Source organism: Haemaphysalis longicornis, unplaced genomic scaffold, assembly GCF_048455015.1.
Source record: "Haemaphysalis longicornis isolate Haplotype H1 unplaced genomic scaffold, Haemaphysalis longicornis Haplotype H1 scaffold_6, whole genome shotgun sequence".
NCBI classification, from domain to species: Eukaryota; Metazoa; Arthropoda; class Arachnida; order Ixodida; family Ixodidae; genus Haemaphysalis; species Haemaphysalis longicornis.
In genome coordinates, this window is record NW_027526407.1 from 167928227 (window position 1) to 167955283 (window position 27057).

Sequence of the window (27057 nt, forward strand, 5' to 3'; positions counted from 1 at the left end):
GCCAGGTTTAGATCCGAGGACTTTGCGGCCGCAGCGCGACGCTCTACCGACTAACCACGGACGCGACGCTGATATCAGTGTTAGCAACGCGCCTTATATCTTTAACGCAGTCCTCCTCTCTATATAAAAAAAAACAGCATCCGGCGCCAGGTTTCGATCCGAGGACTCAGCGGCCGCAGCGCGACGCTCTACCGACTAAGCCACGGACGCGACGCTGATATCAGTGTTAGTAACGCACCTTATATCTTTAACGCATTCAAACTACGTCGTCAGCGGCGTGCGTTGGCGACTCAGCGGCGTTATTGCGGCTTGATAACTGCGTGGTGTACACGTGATACTACAAACCCGACGGAAGAGATGGAAGAGAAGGCGGCGAGGCGGTGGGCTGCGGGGGCCGAGCGCAAGCGCCGCATGCGAGGCGACGACCGTGCATTCGCACTTTCACATTCTCCCCCTCGGGGAAATGCGGGGGAATTTTTTTGTTTTGAATTTGTTTTCTTGCTTTTCCAATCAGGGTAATAGTTGGAGGTGGGGGAGTGAGACGATATGTGCCTTTTTTCATTCTTGTTTTTCGCCCGTCTAAGCAAAATTATTTGCTATTACACCAAACCTGCTTAGCTGGTTCCGCAATTAACATCCGACAATTACTGCTGCAGTCATCACTGTATGCCCCAAACAACCGGGCACTACACGTTCACTGGCCACTCCATCTCTATGTTCGAAAAAAATCTCGGCTGTGTGTATATAGTCACTCGTTTCATTTGTTTGCTACCCCAGCGAATATTCTTTACGCAACTTTATGTAGATGCCTGTATCCCATCTCCGCAGAAGGCCTCTCGCCACACCCTCGAGGTTGACGTTTCAAAAAGAACGTCAAGAGGGAGAAATTCTATTCTTCTCATTCAATTTTCCTTCAGAATATTTATTTTATTAATTACAAAACACTAGATATAGACACCACTCAGTTTATTTTTTCTCCCGCTATATCAGATTTCGAACAAAAAATACCAGGGCCTTGAGGACCTGTGTAGTTAAAGCGCATGTGCATTGCTCTAAAAATCAAAACTTTATCTTTGAATATACAAAACCCAAGACTGCCTGTAAAATTCTCGCTGCAAACTTGTGGTATTTTTGTTGCATCTGTAGTTAGTAGGTGACGTACTACCCTGATACTGTATACTGCCTTTTCCTAAACTGTGCACGTGCTACATACTGGGACATCCTCCAGGAAACATAAAGGCGCTTGTGCTCAGCATGTTTTATTAAAATATTTTTTCGTATGTTCTCCTGGCGTCCCGCCCTGCGGATTTTTAATGTGATGCCGTCTGTGGATATCTCGGTTACGTTATCGCCATGCGGATGTTGAGTGCGTCCCACCGTGAGGAATTTCTGCATGGTTGTTGAGTGCACCGTCACGTATGTGTGAAGCCCCCTCCACGACCGGGACTCGGTAAAAAAATTGTTTGACTTAGTCTATTTTGAGAATACCGTTGTCTCACATTCTGAGATTTATCAGCAGTGAGCAATTATCTTTAGAACGAATAATAAGCACAATTCAGCAATTCAGGACACCCATTTGTTTTTAAATTTTGTGAGGTCCATGCAAAGAACGGTACAGTTCATTTTATCCAGTCACCGTGCATGAAAAAACAGAAAATACACGCGCTTCAAACGGCACTACGCCATGCCGCCACGGCAGCCACTGAAGTGGCGATTCAACGGTGCTGCTATTGATCCTTGGGCTACCCCACTGTTGGTGCCACCGTTGTATTATGCCGTGCGTAGTGTAGACATCTGACCAACAACATCCTCACAAAGGAAAAAGACATCACCTGAAGAGCATTGCATCCTTACACCGGCGTCATACGAACATTCAAGTCGGTTTGAGTGTTGTTTAATCGTGGTAGGAAAATCTGCGGTGTGTCGCCTGAAAGGTTATGTAGCAGAACATAAAGTATCCCTTAAGAACAGTCTGCAACATAAAGCAGGCTTGTACGAAAGTGGAGTCTTCATGCCTCTACCACAACCATAGGGCTACATTCCGAGGTGCGTAGCCACATCGTCGACGAGAAGAAAATTTCCCTTGATTTGGCGCCCCAGTGTTCGATTGTGTTGGTGCAACAAGGGGACGTGATTGGTGTTGGTCAAATATCTTGGACAGGGTATGAGTCTAGTCCAATGCCGCTCGATATTCTCAACTTTGATGCTATGAGAATCTGACTGGGTGGCTTTAAAAAATCTACAACACACGCATACCCAGAAAGAGTAACCTTTCTGCAGAGCAGGTGACATGCATACGAATCAGTGTAACGTGTGGCATTGGTGCACACAAGTAGCACGGCCATTTGCCTTTCACTATGCCTCACACGGTTCGGTTCCTGTCCCTGAATCTGTTTTTCATTGAGCTCATTTTGAGGCCACCGTCTGCTGTCAATGTCGGGTTCTTTCTTGTGACAAATATAATGCTTTGACAATAATGAATTCACAGTTTATGTTGCACATCTGAGATATTGGAAATTGATCTTGATCGAAATTAGGGTGATGTTCACGGAGCCAGCCTGGACAGCTTCCAATTTACAGCTTCATAACCGATCGGCTATACGAGAGCAAAATATGCACTGCGCACAGATGTTTGCCGTTTCCAAATAAGCCGGGCATAAAGCACGCTCGCGACCTATATTCGCGTTCTCTTATGGTCAGTGAAGTGTATTTGCCAGGTTTCTGTATTTGTTTCGATTGCTTAGACTGGCTAAGGTTTGACCATTTTATCTTTTATCTTGTCGATGAAGCAGTATTTAGTTTTTAAAGCGTGAAATACGAAATAATACAATGCGACATTTTCGGCGGCCGCAACAACTAACGGCAGTGCCACGTACAAGAGATGTGATGTGATTTCATGATAACCAAGATTTTAATTGAAACCAGTTCCAATTTTGATTCTGTTCAATACCAGGTTTGGCATCCGACGTTATCGTTGGGTGGGAAGTCTCAATACCTCAGTAGTCGGCGTGCCACGCTTCTGTAATGTTGGAATAATGCGGCAAATAGGCCCACCTGCAAGGCTTGCAATGGTAACGATCGCGAGCAGAGCGTACGCAAAGGATGAACCCCCTCTCCGTTGCTTGATATGCCCAAACGCGATGCGCTTTGCCCCAAATTTGCAGTTTTCCTGGCTCACGCCTGTATTGTAAGGAGCAGGCAAGGGTCGACTGATTCGGCACTGTGCCTGCATGCAGTCGGTGCATATGACAACACCACGCCAACGAGAACTTGCCAGCGCGTCCATGTTAGTATGCACATGCTCTGTGTAAGTGCTCGTGGAACAATAAACGTTGCGCTCAAAAATAGGGAATTCAGTAAGGAAAACATAACCCGAAAACAAATCAATCAACTGCAAAAAAGCAAAAAATAAAAAAAGGCAATGCACCTAATTATTCAGACCGCTCGTCCATAAGCCTTCGCTGTTAGTAACGGAAGTATAAAGTGCATTTTCTATCACCTCTTCAGATTATTTATTTATTTTTTTTATTCCAAGCACCTCAGTTGAATATTTTTTTATTAAAGCCCGCGCAGCAGGAGTCCTCCCACATTTATACAAATATATATTCTCCACCGATTGCACTCCTTAGGCTGAAAAGCGATATCAAAAATGTGGTCGTGCTGCTGACAGCTGTGGTAGTTCTCGCAGCGCAAAAAGTGCTTCTTGCTTCTCGGTTTTACGCTGTACAACACACTTTTCGGTTAATGTATTTACGTAGTACCTATATTAACTTCGATGACTCTTATCTTGCCTCTAACTGACGTTAGATTTTTCTTATAGCGAACCAATCAGTGAAGCGTCGCTTGTGCGAATGTGTGAAACTTCTACAACTCAGAGCTTGGTACATTCTACAAACTAACAAACTAACGCCCCATTCTTCCAGGCGCAAATCGTGTCGTGGCTAAGTTGCAATTGAGCAAACGAACGGCGACTGCTTGCCGGCTGTCAGCCGACAAAACCCTGGACCGACTGATTTTGTTGGAGAGTCAGTGAACCTTGCAGTAGCGCAGGGAAGCCAATCCATTTCAACTGAATATTATACGAAACATCACTGGAAATCGGCGAAGAGGGGGAAGAGAGGAATAAAGCACTGTAGAACTGATTTTTATAATTATGTTTCGCAAACGCAGCGATAGTGTTCGAAACTCGGGTTAAAGATTCCAAACAATTTTTCACCTTGTAAACCCGAAATATTTACAAATCCTATCAGCATTCCTTTTACTTAAGTGCGAAGGCTACTGCAATTTTCACAGAGCAACGCGCTGCTAATTATGAAAAAACAGTGTACAGAAAACGTCAGAGTAAAACCTATTGAAGATGCCAGTGCACAATAAACAGTGAAGAGTTTGAAAGTGAGTCAGGAAATTAGGTGCCCCTCCGCTCGGCGAAGCAGGATGTACGTTCGCAAACAGTCCACTTAAACGGGGTCCCCATTCATGTGGCCTTTTTGTCCAGATGCATAAATTCCAACTTGGCGGGATCGCATTTATGAAGAAGTATCACCAGCAAAGATGGGAGCAGTTCAAAGAGTACACACAACAAAACATATTTGTTTTCAATTTGCCATTGAACATACTTCCTAGCCATTCAGCTGAACGAAACTTGGAAGGGGTGTACCTTTGTTCTCGCGGACGCCGACACTCCATCATATCTCGCTCTTGATCTTTAGAGCGAACGACAGGCGTCGGTCACATCTTCAGTGAAACGGGCAATGCAGGTCCGTTATCAGGTGATTACGGAAATTGTGAATTGTGCATCGGTGCTGGCGCAGGTCATAAAACCGGTGAAAAAAATTGGCTGGTGATTACGATACTCCCTGATGTGATATCTGGGCGCAGCAGCAGTGCGGCGAATCAGCATTCACTTGTGGGTTCTCTCGACAGCAGCGATGATGAGCCTCTGCATCGGCGGCGTGAAGTGCGTGTCAGGAAGAACCACGAACTGCGTCTTGAACTTGCACGCCCCCATCCCGCTTCGCCAAGCGTCCTGCCGTCGGGCGCCTGGTACGGGCAAAGCATACTGCCTCCTCTGCTGCATTACCACACAGTTTCGGTGAACGCTGTCTAGCGCCGCCACAGCGAAACGCCCTCCCAATCCAATCTCGCGACACTCTCCTCCTTTGGTTTCTTTCACCGTCCTCTTTTTTTTTCACTCCTCTCTTTCACTCGGTTACGGCGACAACGTGGCGCAGTCCAGAGACAGCCGCCAAAGGAGTCGCCGTAAAAGGAGTCGGCGCGAGAGTGGAGGAGGGCGGAAGTGGTGCCGAGTGCAGAGGTTTTACTGGAATGAACATGCCGAGGGTTAGGCATATGCAGATTCACTGTTATAATGATCTGACATGATTGCGCTGCCATTGATAATCGCCACGCCGCCAGTTGAAGATTATTAGTTTATCTCGGCAAGGTTAGTGCGTTCTTTACGTCACGTCGGCATGTAATCATACACTTATTGTAGGGATCGTGTATTGCTAATGTTTGAGGCAAGGATCTTCGAGCCGTCGTTGTGTTCAGACCGCCGAACGACATTCGAATAGTAAAATTTGGTACACAGTTTTGCACACCCTTTTCTGTCGCGGCTACCTAATATATAAACGTTTTTTTATGGTTCCGATATGCCCAAATCTAGCTTATAAAAATAGAACTCTATTTTTTCTCCCATTTAGGAAATTACACCGAGCTGGCTTTGAACCTCCTCTGTACTATTACTGCTCATTTTGTTGAGTCAACCTCCTTGGTGGGCTACCAGAGGGAGGTGTTATGCTAGCGAGCCCGATTTTGTGGGTTTGCATACAGGACCAAACAGCAGGCTTAATGATTGAGATGAATCAAAATGCCCGTAAGTCAAAATAAATTGTACTAAAAATGATCAGTTCTTCTAAATTGGTCTCTAGCATTCAGCTATATATGGCCATATGAACCACGTTACTAAGGCACCCTAAACTCTTTCGGCTCTGGTGGTGTCAATTGACCCCATCACATGAACGTTACTCTAGCGGATAAAGAACAATAGCAGAACTACTAGTTTTTTGGAGCATTGTCTTTCAATGATGCCTATTGTGATAGATATCACTGTTGTTTCAATTTATTGGAGCTACTGGCTACAAAAAAAAGCTCCGGTGAAGTCGAAATTACGTCAGTAAGACTGAAAAAAATGCCTGTCTCAGTTTTTTCCCAAACTTGTGAATGTATAAAAACGTGCACTGCAAAGCTGATTTTTTGTGTGTAGGTTTATGTAGTTATAAAGTATAGAAAATTGTGCAAAAGTGATGGGATTGCCGTCTAAAAAAGTTTTATTTGCCAGATGTTCTAATCATTTGTTCCTTAATAAATCTGTTGTTACTTTTAGTTCCAGCTCTACTTTTAATTTGTGGGGTTATGGGACCCTGAAATGTAGGAAAACACACCGAACACCCTGTTTTGCTCGAAATAAAAAAAATCACGGCTGAAATGGTTAAACTTGAGTGTTGATGTTTTACAGAAACAGCTCCTGCTCGTTATATTCTTGCGTCGCTGTTGCATCATTTGTAATAGGCTAGGGATTTGATAATTTATATTTCTGTTACTTCGACTCCAGGATACCTAAGTCCTCCGGAAGATGTAGTGAAGCGGATATTTTTAGTGCTGGATTTTGCAACAAATGCCGGTCTTTTGTGGGAATCGATGTGTTTGAGATGCCTAATTTTGAGATGAATAACGTTTATGTAATAATTTTGGGCTTCTCTTGCTTTTTTCGCGATCAGAGAATTCAGCGGTCTGTCCATGCACATAGTCTACCTACAAAAAAAAAAAAAAACAACCGATGGCAAATACGAAAAAGAATCTCAATAAAGTGCAATATGCAAAAAGGGACAACATCCTGTGCCGGTCTCTGAGCGATCGTTGAAAAAGGAGCTTCTCTTTCCCTTACTCTTCTCTTCTCTCTTCTCGCGTTCTCTTCTCTCTTTCCTTTTTTCTCTCTTCTTTTTTCCCTTTTTACACAAACAAAGAAAATATTCTTTAAGGCGTTTCTTGGGTTGTGGTTTCTTTTCTCTGAAATTTATAACCGCTTTAAATTAAACTTTTTTTGAGTGCTTCAAAAAACGTGTGGAACAGTTTGCCCTGTGGTGAGAACAAGCACTGGGGTCTCTCCATTCAATTAAACGCTGATTTGTATTTAACAGCTAGCTCGAACTACCCATCGCGCATGATAGATAACTCTTGCAGCCCCTTTAACTCCCCACCGGGCATGCGTTAGCAAGCCTGTTTAACTTATCTTTATCAGTAATGCTTGTGATAAAAAAACTAGACAAAGTCTACGTGGCCACATTTCTAAAAGCTTTGAACAAACATGAAGAGAGAAAGAAATACTCACCCACAGGCACAATATATAAAACCATTTTTCAAGTAGACGAGCTGCCTAGAACACCTCGACGTTTACGTAATATTCGCACCCATCAATAAGCATCAGTTTTACAAAAAAGTGCATCATTACAAGAGTAATTGGTGTATTTATTTTTTTCTGCGATGTATCTCATATTCTTTATTAATCCTAAAAGCATGGAGGGCATACAGCGCTCCTTTTATGGCGACGACATGACGAGTGTGTATCAAACGCAGTGATAGTCATATCGCGCCACTCTTTAATAGGAAGTACACATGGGGGTTTGTTACTTCTGACCTCAGGGACTCGGCTTCTGCGCGGTAATTTGCAGCTTCTGCTTTTCGAAATGTATTAAGGGAGGACATACTGCCCTTCGACCTCTCCTCTTCAATTCTTAATTGAAGGTTACGACAATATTCCTATCGTTTCTAAAATTTCTTCCTTACGACCCTAAATATGAGCGAAGGACCTTAATTCGCAAACGGTCTTGGCAGTCAGAAAACTTACACCATAACGGGGTTCTATTTCTCTCTTTCAAACTGGCATAAAGTCAAATACGCGGAAAACCATATCCATCTTGCTTTCCTTGTCTTAGTTACATAGTTAGTACTTAGTTACATGAGAAGCCTGCATTCGTCTAATATGAGGAGAAATGACAAGAAAGTGCCCACCCATAGAAAGGATTTTGTAAATACCAGAATGTGGAATGCATTGATGTCGACCCTGGCCGCCTAGTTTGAGAGGGACGCAATCGACACTGCCGTGATGACTTATCCGCGGGAACCGTTATGTTGCTCGTCATGAGCGGCTCGATAGTGGAGGAAGAAGCGGCCATTTGTTTTCGATGGCGGTTTCTACAAAATTATGATCAGCAATCAGGTACTCTAAGCCGGCAATCCTACATATCTCTAGAGAGGAAATATGCTGGTAGTTGTCAGCCTTTATAGCCCGTGGATTCGCCGCCAAAAGCGAAGCCCTGAGATTGTCTGATCTTGACAGCATACCAGCCCGGCCTTGCCGGGAATGGACCACCTCTTCACACCGCTCGCAGCTTCCCCTGCGGGCAGGTACAGGGTCACGCCACATGAAATATGCTACCAATTATCACCTGAACCGGCAGTGCTTCAATCTGCAATATCCTCCCGCGTAAACAAATGTTCGTGTATGGCAAATTCTGCAAAAATCTTTCCCCATTCCATTTGTCTGTCAGTACTCTTACCGAAAGCTCTAACCACCAGAGTGCCACATGCGCCAACAACTCGCAGATTTGGCGAGCATGCTATGGCAGCAGTGCCCACATGGGGGCGAAATAGATCGCGTTTTATTATTAGTGAGAAGTGCTACACTGTACTACCCCGCTTCAGTCCAAAGCGCAGCTCCTGGCCCAAATCTTGTCGACGACTCTGGAGATTTGTGACGCTCTTGGCAGGTGGTTAAGAGCTGACGTTAGCATATCAATAATGTTTTGAACGGCTGTGTCTCTCAAGGAGAAATTTCTTGACTATTTATTACACAGGAAAAGAGTGTCCTGAATGCCAATTGTTTTTTAAACGAGAATATGGCGATTTAAATCAATACCTTTAGGGTAACGTAATTTTACACAAGACAGAACGGCTTTCACTTCACATTCCGATTCCAGAGCAACCGCTTCACCACACGCACGGCGAAAACAACAGCCCGAACCAATTGCGTAGTTGCGTACCCTATATAGCACAAAACGTCCCAAAAGCACAACTACGGCTGCTTGTTTAAATTCACCATCAAACAATGGCGCAAATAGCAGACTTACATTTCAGCATGTTACGCGTGTCAACGTGTTTTCTCGTGATTTGAGTAATAATTGCCTTATTTTTGAACAGTGGGTCAAAGAAGTACTGAAACGTTTATGCCCCTCGCATAAAATTTCCAGAACAAATATTGCTTCGATCAAAATGTTCTGCCGAAAGCAGGCTTCAGCTTTGAATTTTACCATGTTATTTCACTATGAAAAAAAGAACGGAAAGAGCGACATCAAAGATATCGTTAAAACCGTCTATTTACGAACTATGGTTTTGACAGACATGACAATATCGCCAATTCGAGTAGTAATTTTTAAAATTCTTGTGATCTCATTTGGCCTATCGGTATTTACGAATACAAGGTATAATGAGGTTACCCTGCACGAAGTAGAGCCCGTAAATTAGCAATCGAGCTGTGTTCATGCATTATAATTTCAAAGGTAACGGAAGCAACACCTGCGTTTGGTGGATTTCCTGTTTCTTAAAGGCAACGACATGAAAGAACTTTGCCGCAACTTTCTTTGTGCAGCAAATGCACTTAAGCATCTGCTTTCGACGTATTTTTAGGTTTTTGAGCAACGTTTAGGGTGGGCGTGCCATGTTATTATTCGTCGTTATGCCAGACCACAAAATACCATCGGGATTTCAGTTTCATCAAAGCTGGTTCGTTGAAGAGCAGATGAGTGTTTATGCCCTTAAAATGGCGGCATCATCTCTGCTAGAGAGGAGGATTTACCCGTAACTCAAGGAGCCGTCTCATACTCCGCACAAAAAAGCGAGATTCTTTTCGCAATCAAAACGGTTGCTGGTGCTTAAAAGTTGTTAAGGCGATAATGAAGAAGTTCAAAGGCATGGGTAGCCTGTGTTGCGTATTTTTATAAATCACGCGAGTGAAATATTCGAACTAATTAGTTTTGTCTTCCGAAAGGTAACGCTAATGACACTGCCAATGTTATGCCATTCATGAGTTCACACGAGGCAAAACTGACCAAACACACATAAAAATATTTCACCAGCACCGTTCCATTCCCCATCTCGAGTCATCCGGGAATAAGAAGCGAGCTTTAAAATGTTCCTCTGCATTAACACCGTGGCGAAGATAATTGTTATACTCTTTAATAACACCTGCAGTAGCATGATAATTAGGTCAGCTCCCACAAATTTTGACAGGTCCTATTCCTGTGTTCCCAGAAGGGCTCTTCCCCTCAATGCTTCTCTTGTTACTTCATCGGTTAAATTTCATCCTTCTCGGATTTCAGCACTCTCTGATGGACTCTGTGGCAGCGTTTCTGTTGTCCACTGCGTCAGTTTAACGCGCACAGAAGCTCTTTCTCCGGATTTCAGAAACCATAACGTCAAACATCGTCACCCAGGTAATTCACGCCGTTCGTTTGAATAAGAAAGATTAAGCTTAAATCCTATTTTCACGTCACATGCAAGTGCACTAAAGTCTTGTTTGGACTAGTAAAATGCCTATTGTATGCCTTTCGCTATTTTAGTACGACGAAGCATTCTTGGTAATATTTGACACAGGTAACCATTTATACTTTGCGCCGATGTTCTTTGGCAATTCGCGTGTATTTCAATTGAAATTTTTTAACGCTTGCAGGAAACGATGACATCAATATCCGATTCGACGACCACACCTAAATATTTGCACTCTAAAGAATATCAGTCACAAAGAGAGGTAGTGTGCGGTTCCACGTATTCTATTCCTAAACCGCCTATGGCAGAGAAGAATAACAGATTCCCTGTTATCCGAGAATATTTTAAAATTTTTGTTACGGTAAATAAAAACAATTCTATATCTTCTGCACAATACTTTAGTGTGTGTGGCACTTATTTCTTTGCTTTCATTGCAAAGAGATCAGATAGATGAGCACACCTTGCTTCGGTTGAAACCAATATCACAGTGTTTCGGTCCCCTGGTACATCTTGCAAATTTGCTTTGGGTTCTGACCTATTCAGTAGTGACATTTGCTCCCTTTTCTCGGAACTTTGGCTCCCGGTCAATTTTGGCCGCTCACCAGTATCGTTTTTTGTCACCTAATCACAAGTTGCAAATAATCGTGGCGTGATGGCGTTTACCTTTGAACGTGTTACTATAGCGAACAGAGTGTACGTTGCTCCAAAATGTCCACTTTAACCAATTTTCCAATAATGTAAAACTATTGCGTGAACAATTACTATAATAGATATTTCTGTAACAGACTTGGCAGGTTTCTTCTAGAGCAATGACCTGCAAATCTTGTCAAGGAAGTTTCCGAAGGTGATTGGCGTGTTGTTGGTACTTTCTACTTCCATCGTAGAGATTGTACATCAAAAAGGCAGCGTCAACTGCTAGTGGCGGCTCCGATCCGTGTTAGTGGACTTCGTAATAAGTTGTTCCTCTACAGCGAAGGGGTGTTTTGCCCATATTTTTGAAATATCTGTTGCCGGGTTGATTGTCCTAGTTTGGTAATCTGTTTTTTTTCCTCCTCGATAACAATTTTACTTTTATGCCGCAACCGGCACGCTGCAAGCGGAAGCTCCGCCAAACTTAATGGTAGATCCGCGGAAACAAACTTTAAGATTTGAGTTGGGATTTCAATCCGCTGTTTTATTGGGCGACTGATTCATGACACAATGCTTTTCACGTTCTCGCCTTGCCTCTTTTAAACGGCTTCAATTTTATTGTTTGTGGGGTTCTAATAGTGTGCTCGCGAAACAAACCGTTTTACAAGCGCCATAGCTTCGCTTCGGAGTGCAACTATTCGCTCCAAAGGACCCATTGCTATCGTTTTTTTTACTTCCGTGCCATGTACTTTTTTCCACTCTATCTTCTATTGTTCAAATTGCGTGGTCAATGTTTTATACCACTTCAGTTTTCCTCTTCCGCACATGAGAGATTTTTCCAGGAATTCCACGTAATGTCTGCTTCGAGGCACTTCATTCTTGTAAAGTTCACAACCACGCGTTAAATTTGATCGCCTGTAATATCAGCACAAACATGTTCTCTGTTCGTTGCCGTTAGCCAATTGCAAATGTTGCCATGTCGCTTGGTTCACAAATAAAAAAACATTGACATTCAAGTCGGAAACTCGACCTGGGTTGTTAAGTTCTCTGAAGTGCCCGCTTTCACAATAATTTATGCATCACGGGAGTCAATTATGTCATCCTCTTATCTACATCAAACAAACTTTGTTCGGACGCCCTGATAATATAGTTTGCACCATGTAGAGCCGCTCTAATTTCTGTTCCCGTAATTGGCTTCAGCTTACTCAACGTCCAATACCTACGACTCCGTTTTTTTTGTCTGCCCGCTCTAGCGCCTCTGGGCAGTTACCTACCGGTAATGTATTCTACAGCTTTATTCATTCCGCACTTCCGGGGAGTATTTCTTTCTTACCGTGCGTTTTTTGCGTGACCTTCAATAGGTTACCCTAACTGGGTACTTTCCTTGGCTTGATCCCTACGTTTTTATATGCTCTGAACGTGAAGCTGCGACAGACCAGGCCCAATTGAAGCGTTCCTAGAGCAGACAAAAAATCGGTCCCGCTGAAGCGCTCGCCGGTGAGCAGGCACCTCCACACAGGGAACGCTGGGCGAATTCCGCTCGCCATCTGCAGTGTGCTCCGTGAGTGCAAAGCTCTGCCCTCCCCCTTCTGCCCCCGCCCCGCCACGTTGGGAGTTTCTCTTTCCACACGCCGCAAAAGAATCGTTGGCTGGAAGAGGTAGAAAGCTTTGCTTCAAAACGCGCTTCCTATGAGCGGTGTTTTTCTCCCAACTGTTTAGAAACATTACCAAACGTGGCTTTGAAAACTTCAATAAATAAGCACAAAATTATGCCGCTGCTGGTGGGTGACTTAAAAAATACAGAGTTGGCATTTTATAGTTCAGCCTAATAAATAACGCTAACTAGCGTCAATTTTGGATTCATGAGAACACTTTATGGGAGTGTAAGAAAGCATAAGGGTTGTGTTGTGTATTTCTGAAGATTATTTTTGTCTCGGAGGCACATGTGGGCAGTAAAAGAACTTTTTGTGTGCGTTCACCGCCCTCCACACTCTCGTGTATTTTTTCTAGGCGCTAGATTCATTAGTCCGGATTTTTTGGGGACAAAAAGTACTGCAAGGAAAGAGCAGAAACTCTCACATTGCAGAAATAATCAAGCTGCCGTATTGAGGAACTGTCCTCAGTGCTGGTGTACAGTACAGCAGCCGTAAACGGTTGCAAGTGCGTCTTAAGTAAATATCATTATTCGATTCTATGTTTAACCCAAACTCTCTGCTGTGTGTTGTTCTTGTTTATCTCAGTTGGATTTAGCCTTAAAATATGCCCTCCCATTTTTCAGAAACCTTTCTTTTCCTTTCTGGTCGCTTCATTCAAGGTCTGTTTTGCCACTCTCTTAGGAGACCCATTTTTGGTGGTGTTAAAAATTAACCTGGGCATGTTCTGCGTTTGTTTTTTTCTGTAAATATGAAAACACTAAAAACATTGGGATTTTCTGGAAGAATGAAAAAAGCCCTTATGATTTCTGCGGAGTGATAAGCTCGACTGCGCCTTCCTTCAGAGACAGGTTTAATTTTTCAAGGTGCCGTCTGATCTAACCTAAATCAATTACGCCACGGTCCTGGAACAATTCATCAAGGGCATCAAATCTTAGGAGCCTAAGGTACTATTACAAGAAAACAGTTTTTAAAACTTACGTACCTAATGCAGGTCTGATAATAAATATTACGGCTGTGAAATACATTTCGCTTGCACATGTTCCTAAAATGTAGTAACTAAGTGAAGACCAATAAAGAGCTACCGTATTCACTGTCACTAAAATCACACTCGCGTAATGATCGTACCCATGAAGTTTGTCATCAAAACCGGATTTTTTGTTTCCGACGCAATGATCGCAACCCCAAACGTGCCACAGCGTTATGTATTATGAGAACGAAGCCGAACTGGACATGGTTGTGCTCTCCTCTGAGTCCTTTTCTTTCAAAGCGGACATGACTACGTTATTCCCACAGACTTGCCAATATTAGCGATACCGATATGCCTGCATGCGTTATTTACAGTGAATGAACTCTCACTACATGCACGTAATGTACTCACGAAGGATAGAAAAAACATGCGCTGGGATTGCTGCGTCCGCTTCTATGCCTGTTTTTCTGTCCCACATTTTGACAGCGGCAGCCGCTTATTTCTCGACTGTTGTCACCCGACAGCAAACTCGTTCCGGCGCGTTGCCATAATTCTTGAAGGAAGCAGTTTCAAATCACTTTGCAGAGTTGCTGGCGGTAGTGCGTACAGTCCTTGGTGCTGGTTTGTTGCGGTGGAATTTCGCCATGGGGCGGTATGCAAGTTTGACGGCGCGTGTAAGATTCTGGCTGTCGACTACGCGCTACTGCACGGCAGCCATGCGGCGGGCAGGCATTTCGGCGTTGGTGAGACCCGCATAAAGTCCTAGAAAAATCAGCGGGAGAAGCTGGTAACTACAAACAAGACACGCCGGGCCTTCCGCGAATACAAAACACGCAAGTTCCCTCAGGTTGAAGACGCGATCCTTAAATACGTGAGGGAATTGCGCAAGAATGTCTGTGCAGTATCGTTGTAAATGATACAGACACAGGCTCGGAAAGTTGACAGGAAGATGGAATGACCGAAACAGACATTCGTCCTAGCTCCGGTTGGAAGACTCGCTTCATGCGACGAAAGGGACTGTCACTGACTCGGTGGACGTCGTTGTGCAATCGACGTCCGTCCGCATACGGAGACAACGTCATAGACTTTCATCGCGTCATCAGGAGGATCCGCGAAAATAACGGCTTTTTGATGCTGAAAATACGCGACGCCCACCAGACTCCACTTATATTCGACATGCCCAAAACACAACAGTAGACGGGTGCTCGGAGTCTCCTTGTGGGAACGTCTGTTGCAGAGAAGCAACGATAGACCGTTATGCTCGCAGTGACGCCGGACAGACGGAAGCTCCACCAAGTGTTACACTCGAAGGGAAGACCACACCGAAGGGAAAATTTCTCTGAGGAATCCACATCCGCTCAAGCCAAAGGGTGGACGAGCTTAGAACTCATGGTCGACTGGATCAAGGCTCTCTGGGGCCGAAGACCTGGGCTGCTTCTTTTGGGGGATAGCTTCCGAGGCCACCTCGTCGACAGTATTTGTGCTGAACTCGAGGAGCGGCGCATGGAGATGGTCGTTATCCCTGGGGCCTCACGTCGCTGCTGCAGCCTCTCGAAAATATGTGGAGGCTGCACGCAGCGTGGATGCCGGAGGGCCAGCATGTCTTGACGCCTTCTGGTAGAATCAGAAGGACGTTCATGGAAGTGCTTTGCTCTTGGATCTTACATGCTTGGAGCGCTATCTCCGACCAGCTCGTGGTCACGAAGTTTAAGAAGACCGCAATCTCTAACGCGCTGGACCGAACAGAAAGTGACTTTTTGTGGGGGCGAGGATGACTCAAGCGATGACACTGCTGGTTTAGCATTGAGTCTTACGGTGGTGACAGCGACGACACACACAAAGAGGAAAGTGAGCAGTTCTGAGGGGCTCGTCCAATCACTTCTTTTTTCCCCGCATTCGTCATATCCCGTCTTTTTTTTCGGCGTTAATTCTGCCACCTTTCTTTTGTTCGGTCTGTGTGCACGGTTTTGCAATTTTAAATGAGGGGTCGTACTTGAAAAAGAAAAAAAAACGAATGAAAGGTCTGTGTTCAGTCCATGGGATGTGTGCATTTATTCAAAATGAGCCTTATTTACTCTTTTTTGAGTTACCTTCGTGAGCGTATTCATGTGAGTTATTCATGAATACACCAATTTACCATCGGACCTCAGTCTCCAGTGGCTACTAAACCATGGCGGCGGTCATACTTGTGACACAGCAGAGGGTGCTAAGAATCCCTGGATCCTGGCAGGCCGCCATTGGAATCTGACCCTGGCATGGTTTAACGCGTAACCTTTATCTAGCTAGGCGATTTTATAGGGGTTGCTCAAGAAATTAGAAGGCATTAAATTGGATGGGGTAGGGCATAGCAAAGTCAGGAGGACTTCGGTTCTTCTTCAATATGGTGCCTCAGTTCTTCTTCAATATGGTGCCGTGAGCAGGACCAAAGGATAACACAGTTGAAGAAGATAGTGCGGACTGCCCCAAAACGATGACGTGAGTGAACGCAACGATGGGACTAGACTGCTTCTCCAGACCATTGACCGAAAGCGTCGGCGGAGAAAACCCAAGGACGCGAGGACGCGCCAAACGTGCAGCGGACCCCACGCTCTAAACGATTTGCCTATTCTCCGCGGATGTCTCGCGGAGACCACTGAAAGACAAGGACACCGGCTTCGACATTGCACCGAGCGTGATCCTTCTCGACGACCACGCAGACATTAATGACGTCGAGATTGAATCTACAAGGCCTTTGCCAAAGAAGAAGCCTAATCCGACAGGACGTAAAAGCACTGATCGACGACATACAATCACGCCTGACTGTCGAGACATCATCAATTGGTGAGCTAATTTTCCTGAAAAACGTTTATTGGAAACATATGAAATCTTGAAGGAACTGGACAGTGAAATTAAAGAGCTTGTCAAACTGGATGATTTAGAGAAAGAATATGAAGCATCATATGAATTCGAATATTCGATCCTGCTGACAAAATTTAGAATGAAGCTATTGTTCCCCGAGTTAAAAAATATTCTAGCAATGACACTGTAGCAATAGCTTCCGAACAAGACAACAGCACCATAAAGAACAAAGAGTCAGCACTGAAGAACAGTGGCCCTCCTAGCAAAAACCGCAATTTGGTGGCACCTTCGAAGGACGATCGTCAGGAGCCCCATGTCACCGAACGAGCTGGTACTTTCAAAGAACAACATAATGCCTCAATCGACAGACTACAAGCAGCCGCTCCTAAGGCTCGCTCAGATGAACTGACAACAGCATTTTCGCAGTTGACGCTGCAAACGACGAACCGGCGTTATTACCTCGAATGAATATAACGAGGGATTGAAGTGACAAGACTACACTGGAGGTACCAAAAAAGAAGTCTTGTGCGTAAGATTTTGACGAGATGAAGAAGTGTTCAGCGCACAACGAACGACTTCACGGAACTCCGAAAGCGAACCAAAGAACAGTGGAGAAACATTGACAGATTGACGCAGTTAGAGGCGCAACCATTGATTGCTCAAGTATATGTTGTCGTCATGGAAACACGACTTCGGAGGGGAATTTATTGAATAGCGCAAAACGTGAAGCTTGGATAACCCCTATGCCAAGACAACGACAGCGAAAATGGCGAAGCCGGACAACCCTACGACAGGCAGGTACAAGTAGCACAAATAAGGCTCAACCAAAATTTGTGATCAAGAACAAAGTGAGACTAAAAGCAAGGAATTAAGGAAAAGCCCCTTGTCGATGGACCTTGATACACCTGAAGAGATATATCCGTTACTTGAGTTTCTTTAGGACCCGACAGTCGACCCGACACCCATGCCACATGAAGTTCGTATGAAATCTGCAAGGTTGTCATCCAGGACGGACGACGGTGCAATCGAGTCAATTACCCTGCTCAGACTCTGCAAGGCGCAGGTATCACAAGCGCACCAAGAATCGAAGGAAACGAAAGTATAGACTAGACTAACTCACGGGGGCTACGACGTTCATGACAAGGATTTTGAGCACACTGAACTGATCACGGGACATTAAACGAAAGTGTTAAAAGACGAGTGCTTGATGACCGTTGAAAACTGCAATCCTTCACGTCATGCCCATTCTCCTGCATCATTTATCGCGTGCCTGGGAGGATGTCGGAAAAATCAGAAAGGAAGAAGAGGTGGCCTTTAGCTGTTACCTGCTTATAGTGCTATCATCGTCATTGTAGAATTCCATCCGCCATAAAAGAGAACCCCCACGTCCCGCGGCCCTAGCCTCGGTTCTTCTTCAATAGTAACAAGCTACTACGAAAGAAGCCAATGAATGAGCTGACAATAAAACTGAAAGGTGAATGACTCAGGCTCGCACTGCAGAAACGATATTCAGGTCTAACCGAGCAAGCAGGCTTTACGACCCAGGAAGCCAGAGGCACTTTTACACGCATTATCTTGGAGTGTACATTATAAATCAGAGGTGCGATGGCTAGGCAGGATACTGGCAAACTTTTCCAGGAGACAAAAAATTTAATTAGTAAACTGGAAGGCTTGATAATCTCCATTCCAGCTGGAAATATCGATCTAGCAAAGCTTTCTCAGTTATCAATGAGTGCAAGACGGCTGATATAAACAATTATAGTAAAGAGAGAATCAAGCTTCCTGTAAAGAACGGAGGCAGCCTGAAAGCAGTACAGAGGCGTCTAGCCATGGGGAATAACCATACGTATGCACTTAAAGACGAGCAAGGCAATGTCACCACAAATAGGGATAAAATAGTTACAGTAGCCGACGAGATCTATAGAAATTTGTACAGTAGCCGCTACATCCAGGATAGTACCGACCGAGGAAGTAGTGCCGAGGAGATAGACTTTCCACCACTAACAGAAGAAGCAAACAAGGCTTTGAAAGAAATAGAAAGGGACAATGCACCTGGCGTTTTTACAAGAGGTATTCAGAACACTGGATGGATATGGGGTGGGCTAATGTTAATGATGGGCTAAGTGTTAATGGTGAATACCTGCGTAGCCAGCTAAGTACCTCTGGGAACAAATTGCAAAGCATGATTACCGCACTGGAAATGCAGAGTAGAACCGGGGGCATCAAAATATTCTGCAGAAACTTAAATAATGCCCAATAACCTCGGGAGAGCCCAGCGGTTTGAGATAGGTGGTGAGGCACTGGAAATGGCATTTAGAAGAGAGAGGTTGAACGCCTCGTGTGAGGAAAGGACAGGAAGTGCAGGAGAAATAACACAAAAACGGGATGGGGTTCAATTACAACGCGTGTCTGCCCCGCACGCGGACCCCTTGATTGAGGTCATTTTCACTAGACCTGTACGTCCAGCTAATGTCCAGAGGCTATGTAAAGTTTTTTTTATGTCGCTCGAAGGCGTTATGCGTTCTGGAAGGGACGTGACGTGAGAAGGTAGACACCTACGCCTTTGTTCGGAGAGACTGGCACCGTCACAGTTACGGTGGTATGTTTGTGAGTCGGCCGACACTGCACGGGGGCTGGGAAGGGAAGCCATCTGGAGCCTTCTGGTCTCTTTCTGCCGAAACGCCGGTACCAGGTTCATCAGTCGCGGACGTCAGGAGTGACCGCTCTGCCGGAGCGGGCTTTTTTTAGAAGGACCTGGAGGCTTCAGGGGATGTCTTTGGGAAGTGGTGGGTCCGGGTTGGGGTCGTTTCCTTAAGGTGACAGTGTCGTCACATTTTTCTGATACGGCATGCAACGACGGGGCTGTTGGGGGCAGGTTCGGGAAGTGGGGCGAACGTCGCATGAGATTTTTCGGAGGTAGGAAATGACCGAGATGCCAAACCATGGGACGTCTCGTTCTCTGGGGTGGACTGGTGACCGGGGGTTCATTCTATAAGAATTGTGGTATCATTTATTTCGGCGAGGTTGTCGATGGTTCGTGTAATTGCACGGGAGATATAGTCCTGAGGATCTGGATAGTGCATTGTGCTGATTGCCTCCGCATTGTCAGTGTATATGACGACTTTAGAGGATTCTTTTTTCTCTTGATGGACGATAGATCTCTGTTAAGCAGGGCGATGGCCAGTAGAATGTCTTTATGTTCTGCTGTAAGTGGATCAATTTCTGATTCCGTAGAGAAGGTATTGTACACTGTCAAACTCGTATCGTGGACGTGGTGCCTCCGGCACGCAAGCCAATATTTCTACTTAGGCCAACTTGTGACCCTGAATCCAAACCACGAGGCAAAGATAATTAGAAGGATTTAGAAGGATAAGAACGCGCCCAGGCAGCAAAGGACTGTTCGGCCTAGATCAAGCTGGTGTACTTTGGCCGGTGATTTTCTATCCGGCCTTTTTCCGGCAGCCATGTTCGGCCAGTGTCCAAATGTAGGCCTTTTGGCCGTATACGGCCGTACTCCCATGGCTGTCCAACGGCTCATCTCTGTCGGCCAGTCGAACGGCTTACGTTCATACGGCCAGATTGAAGCCGTAGGGCTCCGGACATTCCAAAGCCAACCGTTTACGGCCGGAGAACGGCCACCGGAGGACCGCCGAGATGCGGTCGTCGGACTCCAGCCGAAGTAAAGCTGCCGGAAATACGGCCGTGCTACGGGCATTGGAGTTCAGCCACAGTACGTTAACTGTTCTGAGGCCGGTCACTGCATGTCGCACAAGCAGATGACTCAGTCGCGCTGTGCGGCAGCACAAACCCAGCATTTTGGGTCCAATGCAGCCACATCAAAGTGAGCCAGCGCGCAACCACCAGCAGTCCAAATTTCAGCGCAGCCTTGCCTAATTATCAGCGCCAGTTGACACCAAAATTGATTTATTAAGCAGTGCTCAGAAATCGTCGTTCCTTTAACTGCTGTGCCTCTTTTACTGTCGAATACAGAAAATGTTCTGTTCTTTGTAGAGCTGGAATAGATGTATTGTCCAGGTTCTGATATCTTCTGTGGGGCGGCTTACCTAATAGACGGGGAAGAAGGAAGCGGGGGGGGGGGCGGGCGAGTAGGGGGTGATGGACGGTTGTTCAATTTCACAAAGATGAAAGTGCCGCTTTTAGACAATTTCATTGAGGAAAATCTTCCTGGACACTCTCATGCTCTGAATAAATAAACTATTAATATTACAACCGTTTCTTGGCCAGTTTTGTTGTATATAAAACCGGCGTGAATGCCTTTACGAAGCGTTTTGGTACTCCACAAAAACTGAAAAGCATTCAATATAATTTCCTTCACACAAAAAGTATGTCCAGTATTTGCCCAATTTTTTTTGCGAAGATATTTTCTTTTCGATCAACTTTTCTGATGACCTTCCACAGGGCTGATCCAAGAGAGATCGAAAAAGTGCTTTCATTTTCAATCTATTTTTATGTTGTTTTCATGCGTTACGTGCACACCACTTAAGAGCCCAAATGAACTTAATTTTCCTCTAATGTCGTACTACGGTAAAAAAATTCTAGACGCGTTGCGAATGACGCCTTGCTTCAGGTGGTGGCCGTTGCATCCGTGTGTGTTCACGCAAGGAAAGGCGTAACACTAGAGTTTCATAATTTGGTTAAAACCAATGACATAGCAATGGTAGTATTCTCAACCCTTCCGAGGTGAGCTTGCGGCTCCGCAAGTGTATTTATTTATTTATTTTTTTATTTTTATTTATTTATGTATTTATCTTTTTCGTTTATTTATTATTTATTTATGTATTTATAATTTATATAACTATTTATTTGATATCTGCTTGCCTTTGCATGCACTCCAGCAGGGAGATAAATTACACTAAGCACAAACATGAGACGAAGTAACAAAATATTTCCACAAAGCGCGGTAAAAATCGTCTATTTGGACAGTTGGTACAATCATACGTTGAAGATAATTACACTCTCGTATTTATCTAAGATAAAATGAATCGCGCAAGGCGCCACCTTTAAAGGAAAGTTAATATTTCGCTTGAAGCTAGCGGTCCCACTTTGGGACATGTATAATGGCGCTTGGATATAATTCTCTTCTTCTATTCTAGTTGTCGAATGCTAGATATTACGAAAAAATTTCTATCTGAGGCTTCGTCTCTGATGTTTCCCGTCTTACCATTCAAGTTTAACCTCATGCTAAGTTAAAGGTGCCAATTACCAAATACAAATTGCACTGCCAGATACTGTATATTTTCGAGCTTATAAACGAGCTCTATGGTGTAGGGATCCCAGAAAACACATGCGTACTCTCACATTGAACGCACATCAGTAAAATACGGTTGTTCTTTTAAGGTAGATGGAGGTTCGCTGAAACTTTATCTCAGAAAGCCAAAAACACGCGCACTGTACCTTTTCTGTTGTGAACGTGCCTATTTAACCTCTAACCTCTCGGTAATTAAACTCCTAGATATGTATATTCCCCGGCCGTTCTTAAAGCAGTGTAATTTACGGTATACGTATTCAATCCAAATGAGGATTTTCCTGTAAAGGTAACGTTAACACACTTTTTAGCATTCAACGGCTTTTCTGATCAGCACACCAGGATGTTATTAAATTAGAATCGCCGGTATTCGGAATCAGGTTCTTTCGCTATAATCCTGTTAACTACACAGTCATTCGCGAACATATTGAACAAAGATTTGAGGCCAATAGTAATAACATTTATATATAACAGAAACAAAAGAGGGCCCGCAACTGACCCTAGGGGAATTCATGAGGGCATTGGAACATATCCGCACTAGCAACCATTGAGAGCGACCGACTGCTGTCTTAGAAAGATAAACTCGGCTATCCATGCAATAACCGATTCATTCAGTTTATAGCCCGCAATGTACTAACAACAAGCTGATATGGAACACCTCAAAATTATTTTTTTGCAGTACCAGAAAACACAGTCGATTACTTTAGGCTTATCCATTGCTAGATCTAAATCGTCCGTAAATTCAACAAGCTGCGTTGAGCAAGAAAAACGCGACGAAAGCCGTGTTTTCTGGGAAGCTGGCGATTGTGTTTAAACAAATGAGTCGTTTTCGAAGCGTAGCTAAGCTTGCCTTCAAACCCCGCAACTAAATTAACATCCAGGCTTCGCCACTGACAAGGTTCTGTTGTTATCGCAAATCTCAAATAACACGTGCTTCTGAACAGACAGCCATAAAATCCCATGAAGCAGAGCGCGAAGCTGAGCCTGCCAATGCACGAGCTTAGCCTGTTCTACGTTTATCTCCAACAAAATAGTGCAACATTGTTTTTCGCAGTAATATTGTTAGAATAATAGCCACAAACTTGCGCTTTTGCGCTCCCTTGCCTTTCTTACGTGGGGAGTCCTTCACATGGCGCCGGTTGAGGTCCTGCGTGGCGGCCGATTGCTGGAAGCAATTTAGGGCCACTTATTTCGGTGAACCACCGTTACTTCGGGTCTAACATCTCTGCATGGTCGACATATCCATTGGCCTCCATTTCTTGCGGGGGCGAATAGCCTCGAGCTGATGCGTCGACGAAGCGGGCGGGCGAGGCGTGGTAGCGGCTATGACTGTCGAGGCTTAGCTCAACCGTAGGTGTGGCACAGTCTTCTTGTGGCAATAAATGGCATTCCGATGGCCTAAAAGTTTCCCTGGTAATATCCAGTGAGTCCTTGCACCTCGCCCGTTTACCTAGAACACTCATTACTGTTTGACAAACGAAGTTCGTTCATTTAAAACGTTGAAACACCGAGCGGATAAAAAACGCGTCTGCGTCATTCGGCCCCCCAACGGCTCTTTCTTTACCCAGGGAAAAACTCGACTTACACCAGCGGGTCTCCTTCCAAACACGTCTGTTCATGAATTCTCGGCGCCCAGACCAGTGGCGCTATTCCGCTGTACGCCGCTTCCCGAAAGAAAGACGTATAACCTGATACCTTACGTAGGCTGGTCTCCTTTTGAACACCGGTTGCCAAAAATACTGCGGCCGTTCGCTTGCCTTAATTCGGCCGAGGGCCCCTAACCGAATGAAAATTGTACATTCTGGGGCCGTGCGTCGGCCGGCCTCCTGTATAACACCGGTTGCCTGAAGAAAATGAATATTCGGCAGCCGGACACGTGGTTCACCATTGAAAGAGCGAATGTGAGGCAGCCGCGCTCCGGCCCGTCTCCGTTCGAACACCAACTGCCACAAGAATGCGGATATTCTGTGGCCGGTCGCTTGCCGTCCTTCCGCTGAACACCGCTTCCAGAAGGATAAATGGATGCCCTAAAGCCGTACTTCGGCCGTTCTCTTTCTCAACATCGGCAGGCCAAAGTGAACTGAATAACTGGCAGCCGGGTACCTGCCGTTGTGTGTCCGAACACGGGCGGCCGGAGAAATACCGAAGCGCTGGTTGCCGAATGTTGGCCGCTCATCGTATGATCAGTGGCTGCCAGAACCTAGATGCTGGCCCGACATGCCAGAAAGCGGCAAAAGACGGGCCGGTCTTGGGACACACTTTCTGTGCCGCCTGGGCGGTGGAGTGCATTCGTCAGGCATCCTCTGATAATAAATGGCAGCCTACCATTATTCCCGAAGAAGAAGGTGCATGACAGCTGAATCTTACCGGTACTCACCTACGTGGCAGAAATTTAGAAGCTCACTAAGAGGGTTTAAAACTCCTAGGTAAACTGAGGACGCGTCAGCGAGCAATGAAATGAAAGATGATAGGTGTAACATTAGGAGACAAGATGAAAGCGGTGTGGTTCCGGGAGGAAACGCGTGGTACCGGCAACTCAGTAGAAAATAGGAAGAAGAAATCAGTGTGGGCAGGGCATTTATTGCGAAAGCAAGATAACTGTTGGTCATTAAGGATAACAGAGTGGGTTCCTAAAGAAGGCAAGAGTGACATGGGTGACAGAAACATTAATTCGGTAGATGAGAGGAAGTTGGCGTGGATAAATTGGACGCAATTAGCACGATACTGGGCTAGTTGGAGATCTCTGGGAGAGGCCTTTGCCCTGCCATTGGCGTAGATTGGCTCCTGGTGCTGCTGATTGTTAATATTATATTATTATTGTTATTATTATTATTGTGAAATTATTATGATGATTCTGATTTTTTGACAACTAAGTTGAACATTTTGACCCGGAAATTCTTTGCGTTTTCTGTGCTGAAGTTGTTTTGAGAAAAATAAACACGCCTAATAAGCGCACACCTCAATAAGATCAATTTTAACAAAAAAGTGTGGTCACAACAGGAGAAAACAGGCTGTTTGTTTTTTCTGTAATGTATCTAATACTCGTTGAATAATCTTAATAGCATGGAGGGAATACAGCGCTGCTTCTTTGGAGGCGATATGACGATAGTGTATCGAACTCAGTGATTGTCATTCGCGCCACTCTTCAATAGGTAGTACACATGGGGGTTCGTTGCTTGTGACCTCGGGGCCTCGGCTGCTCAGCGCGAGTTTGGAACTCCTGCTTTTCGTCAAGAATTGAAGGAGGTACGTCCTGCCCTCCGACCGTTCCTCTTCAATTCTTAGTTGAGCGTTAGAACAATATTCCCATCGTTTCGAAAATGTTTCGTACGTTTCGAACACGAAAACATTGTGTGATAATTTATAAAGTATTTATTACACAGGAAAAGGGTTGTCTGAGTAAAACTTGTTTTTCAAAGAAGAATATGGCGATCTCAAAGAATATTTTGGGGGTAACGTATTTTTACACAAAAAAGCGCCGCATACACTTGACATACCGAATCCAGAGCAACCGCGTCACAACACGCGCGGCGAACACAAGAGCCCCAACCGATACCATAGTTGCGTAACCTAAATAGCACAAAACGTCCCAAAAGCACAACTGCGGCTGCTTGTTTGAATTCACCATCAAGCAATGGCGCAAATGGTCAAATTACATTTTAGTATTTTACGCGTGTAAGCGTGCTCACTTGTGATTTCAGTTATCAGTGGCATAATGTTTACATGGTGGGGCAAAGCAGTACTCAACAATCAATGACCCTGGCATAACATTTCCGTAACAAATATTGCCTTTGATCAAAATGTTCTGCCGAAAGCAGTCTCCTGCTTCGAATTTGACCATGTCATTTCAATATGAACAAATAACGGGAAGAGGGACATCGAACATATCGTTAACACCATCCATAAACGAATTATGGTTTTCACAGACCCGACAATCTCGCTCATTCGTGCAGTTTTTTTGTAAGTCTTGGATCTCATTTCGCCTATTTCCGACTATGAGGTACATTACGTTTACCTGCAAGACGTACCGCCCGTAAATATAATATCGAGCTATGTTCATGCATTGTAATTTCAAAGGTAACAAAAGCAGTACCTGCGTGCTAGTGATTTCCCATTTTCTAAGGCAACGAAGTGAAGGTACGTGGCGGCAGTTTTTTCTTTGTGCAGAAAATGTACCTAAGCATCTGTTTCCGACTACTTTCTAGGATTTTTAGCAACGTATGCGGTGGTTCGTGCCAAGTTATTATTCGTCGATATGTCAAACGACAAAATACCATCGCGATTTCAGTTTTATCAAGGCTTGCTCTTTGAAGAGCAGTTGACTGTTTATGCCTTTAAAATGGCGGCATGGTCTCAGTTCGAGGGGAGGATTTACCCGTTACTCGATAAGGCGACTCATACTCCGCACAAGTAGCCCTGATTCTTTTCGCAATCAAAACGGTTGCTGGTGCTGAAAAGCTTTGAAGGCGATAACGAAGACGTTCAAGGGTAAGGTTACCTTATCTTCCGTATTTGTGTAACTCACCCGTTTGAAATAATCAAATTAGGCAGTTTTATCTACCAAAATTTAAACGATAGTGGCGCTCAGAATAATATGCTATTTATGAGTGCACACCAGGCAACACTGCGCAAACATATCTAAAAAATATTTCACTAGCAGCGTTCCATCCCCGATATCGAGTCATCCGGGAATTAAAAGGGAGCTTTAAATGTTCCTCCACATTAACACCGTAGTGAAGATAATAGGTACACTTTTTAATGCAAGAGCATCATATTTACGTCCGCTACAACAAATTTTGGCAGCTCCTATTCTTGTGTCCCCAGATCGGATCTTCCCCTCAATGTTTCTCTCGTCACTGCATCGGTTAAATTTCATCCTTCTCTGCTTTGAGCACTCTCTGTAAGATTCTGTTGCAGTGTTCCTGTGGTCCACCACGTCAGTTTAACGCACACAGAAGATCTTCCTCGCGATTTCAGCAACCATAACGTCTAGCACAGTCATCCAGGTAATTCAAGCAATTCGTTTGAATCAGAAATATTAAGCTTAAACCCTATTTTAACGTCAGAGCCAAGTGCACTAAAGTTATCTTTGGCCGTGT